Source organism: Cebus imitator, unplaced genomic scaffold, assembly GCF_001604975.1.
Source record: "Cebus imitator isolate Cc_AM_T3 unplaced genomic scaffold, Cebus_imitator-1.0 Scaffold50, whole genome shotgun sequence".
NCBI classification, from domain to species: domain Eukaryota; kingdom Metazoa; phylum Chordata; class Mammalia; order Primates; family Cebidae; genus Cebus; species Cebus imitator.
In genome coordinates, this window is record NW_016107365.1 from 6385646 (window position 1) to 6390198 (window position 4553).

A 4553-nucleotide genomic window follows, 5' to 3' on the forward strand; every position below is an offset into this window, starting at 1 on the left:
TTTTTTTGGAGACAGAGTCTGTTACCCAGGCTGGAGTGCAGTGGCACAATCTTGGCTCTCTGCAACTCTGTTTCCCAGATTCCAGTGATTCTGGTGCCTCAGCCTTCCGAGTAGCTGTGATTACAGGTGTATACCGCCATGCCTGCCTATTTTTTGTATTTTTAGTACAGACAGGGTTTTGTCATGTTGGCCAGGCTAGTCTCAAACTCCTGACCTCAGGTTATCCACCTGCTTCAGCCTCCCAAAGTCCTAGGATTACAGGCATGAGCCACCACACCTGGCTAATGTACACTTTTTGTAGGTAGGTGATACTTCAATAATTTATATATATTTTAAATAATAAATGTATATATTTTAAAACCTGGCCTCACTGTGCATGCACACACACACACAAAAATCATGACATCATATAGAACTTTATAAAAATTGTCCAAAAGTCAGAAACACACATACACACACATGTGCAAACACACACATGCACAATAAGAGAGAGAGAGAGAGAGATACTGGAAGTGTGGTGAAAAGAAGAGGTTCACATTTATGGAGTGTGATTAAAAACAATCCTCACCCCCTAGAAGATGGGAAGGAAGCCGGTCTGAGGAGAAAGAGGAATTAGTAAGCAGTGTAGCATGACTCACCCAAAAGCAATGACAACCAGCACTGCCCTTTGGCAGTCCAACCACCACTTGGACTTTGAACAAAAAGTTGGTAAAATTATTTAGAGGTGTGGGTGAGTAACGGGGTGTGCCCTGGAGCATTACTTGGTCAAATTGGTTTCTGCCCTATAGTAGATCAACACATAGATCACACATGTTCCTCTTGAGAATGGCCCATGTAGCCCCAGGAGTAAGACCCTGACCATTTCCCATAGCTATTCCTGTGATTCTAATATCCTTCAGCTTGAGTGTTAAGTCCATATCTAATAAACTTAATGAATCTTTCCAGATCTCAAGCAACAGTAATATGATTTTAATGTAAATCAGAAATCTTTGAGAAACTTTTTTTTTTCTTTTTTTTTTGAGACAAAGCCTTGTTCTGTCACCTAGGCTGGAGTGTAATGGTGCAATCTCGGCTCACTGCAACCTCGACCTCCCCAGTTCAAACAATTCTCCTGCCTCAGCCTCCTGAGTAGCTCGAATGACAGGCGCCCGCTACCATGCCTGGCTAATTTTTATATTTTTAGTAGAGACAGGGTTTCACCATGTTGGTCAGGCTGATCTGCAAATCTTGACCTCAGGTGATCCACCCATCTTGGCCTCCCAAAGTGCTGGGGTTACAGGCATGAGCCACCACGCATGGCCTGAGAAACTTGTTAAAAACACAGATTTCTAAGGGCAAAGACTCTGATTGAGCTGGTCACCACTGGAACTCAAGAATCTTCATTTTAGCCAGCTTCCCTTGCCTTTCCACTCATCTGCCATAAGAGTCTGTGTTAAGCATGCTCTGAATGAAGAGACCACCTAGTGAGCTTTTGGGCCCTGTCTTTAAATCCTTTGATGGCGTCATATACAAGGCCGGATTGGTTTAGATAAAAGCAGCATTCTTCATTTAGGAACAGGCAGAGTCCTCCTTTCTCAGCAGTCAATAGATCGAGGCCTCAGCGATTTTGGAGGACAACTGCAGCCAGGGAATTAACTTGGTCTTAGAGAACAGGCTTTGTGTGAACAACAAGGCTGTTTATTCACCCAGGTGTGGGCAGGCTGAGTCCAAAAAGAGAGTCAGCAGAGGGCATTGGGATAGGAGTTGGTTTTATAGGTTTGGGATAGGCAGTGTAAAATTACAGAAGTTACAGTTCGGGGCAGTTTTTGCAAGCAAGGGGGGTGTCGCTGGGGGTGGATATCACAAGGTCCAACATCCAGTGTCACAAGGTTGGCTTATCAGTTGAGGCAGGAACGTTTGCAGCATGAACAATGGCAGAATGTTGCAAAGTCTGTTAATCAGCCAATGTAGGAGATAGCCATTCTTCTTCTTTTCTGAAAGTGTACGTACAGGTCACAGGGGTCACCATGGTGTAGTCAGTTCAAAGAGCCTTACAGTCTGGACTTTTTTTTTTTTTTTTTTTTGAGACAGAGTTTTGCTCTTATTGCCCAGGGTGGAGTGCAATGGTGCGATCTCAGCTCACCACAATCTCCACCTCACAAGTTCAAGCAATTCTCCTGCCTCAGCCTCCCAAGTAGCTGGGATTACAGGCATGCGCCACCACACCCTGCTAATTTTTGTATTTTTAGTAGAGACAGGGTTTCACCATGTTGGTCAAGCTGGTCTTGAACTTCTGACCTCTTGATCCGCCTGTCTCAGCCCCCTAAAGTGTTGGGATTACAGGGCAGTCTGGATTTTTTTTATGTGTGAACTTTATGTGTCAATTTGACTGAACCACAGGATGCCCAGATATTTGGTTACACATTATTCTGACTGTAACTCTGAGGATGTTTCTGGATGAGATTAACATTTCTGGCCAGGCATGGTGACTCATGGCTGTAATATAGCACTTTGACAGGCCAAGGCAGGCAGATCACGAGGTCAGGAGTTTGAGATCAGCCTGGCCAATGTAGTGAAACCCCATCTCTACTAAAAATACAAAAATTAGCCAGGCATGGTGGCAGGCAACTGTAATCCCAGCTACTCGGGGGGCTGAGGCAGGAGAATCACTTGAACCCAGGAGGCGGAGGTTGCAGTGAGCCAAGATCGCGCCATTGCACTCCAGCCTGGGCGACGAGTGAAACTCTGAAAAACAACAACAACAACAAAACATTTTTATAGGTTAACTGAGTAAAGCGAATTGCCCTCCCCAAGTCTGTGGGCCTCATTCAATTGTTAAAGGCCTGAATACAACAAAAAGGCTGAATATAACATTTGTTCTCTCTGGCTGACTCTTTTGGAGCTGGGAACATTAGTGTTCTGCCTTTGGGCTTGGACTTGGGCTGGAATTTACATCATTTGGTCCCCTGGGTCTCCAGCTTGCCAACAGAAGATCTTGGGACTTCTCAACCTCCATAACCACATGAGCCAATTCATTCATATGTGTGTATATATTGGCTCAGGATAGCACACCTGACAACGCTGGTTCCCAGCTCTAGGGGGAGGCTACCCAAGGCTCTGGCAGACCTCCAACTATGTATGCATAGGGTAGACTACAAGCAGTTTAAATAAGGCTAAAATAACTTTCTTTCGTTTTGTTTTTGAGACAGAGTCTCGCTCTTTCACCCAGGCTGGACAGCAGAGGCTCAATCTCAGCTCACTGCAGCCTCCGCCTCCTGGGTTCAAGCGATTCTTCTGCCTCAGCCTCCTGAGTAGCTAGGACTACAGGTGTGCGCCATGCCCGGGTAATTTTTGTATTTTTACTAGAGACAGGGTTTCACTGTGTTGGCCAGGATGGTCTCGATCTTCTGACCTTGTGATTCACCTGCCTCAGCCTCCCAAAGTGCTGGGATTACAGGCGTGAGCCATGGTGCCCAGCAAAGGCTAAAATAACTTAACAGAGGCTGCAGCTCACCACAGGGGAGACAAAATTTGGAGTTTGATTTCAGCCAAGTTAACTGCCTACTAAACCAAAAACTTGGGATAAACCAGGTGCAGTGGCTCACGCCTGTAACCCCAGCACTTTGGGAGGTTGAGACAGGCAGATGACTTGAGCCTAGGAGTTCAAGACTAGGCTGGTCTTGAACAAAACCCCATCTCTACAAAAATGAGCTGGGCATAGTGCTGTGCGCCTATAGTCCCGGTTACTTGGGAGGCTGAGGCGGGAAGATCGCTTGAGCCTAAGAGGCAGAGGTTCCAGTGAGCTGAGATCATGCCCCTGCACTCCAGCCTGGGCAACAGAGTGAGTGCCTGTCTCCAAATAATAATAAAAATAAAATAAATAAATAATTTTGAATCTTCAGTGGACCATAACAGAGATCCATAATCTTTTCAATCTGTCACTCATAACTGTATTAATTGGGGTTCTCCAGAGATATATAACGAATAGGATATATATCTATTGAGGAATAATAGGTGAGAATAAGATATATATATTTATATCTGTTTATAAGCCATCCAATCTATGGTCATTTGTTACAGTAGCCTGAACTAAGACAGATGGAAAAAGGGAAAACTATAATATCAGTGCCCAGCACCTTGAAGTCTGTCGTAGTCAACTTGGCTGCATAATAAAATACCACAGACTGGGTAAATTAGAATCAACGGTAATTGATTTCTCACAGCTCTGGAGGCTGGGAAGTCCAACATCCAAGGCACTGGCCGATCTGGTGTCTGGTGAGGGCTCACTGTGTCATAGATAGCACCTTCTATGTGCCCTCAAATGGCAAAAGGGATAAGCAGGCTCCCTCATAACTTTTTTTTTTTTTTGAGACAGAGTCTTGCTCTGTCACCCAGGATGGAGTGCAATGGCATGATCTCAGCTCACTGCAGCCTCCACCTCCTTGGTTCAAGCGATTCTCCCACCTCAGCCTCCTGAGTAGCTGGGATTATAGGTACCCGCCATCATGCCTGGCTAATTTTTGTATTTTTGTAGAGACCGGGTTTCACCATGTTGGCCACGCTGGTCTTGAACT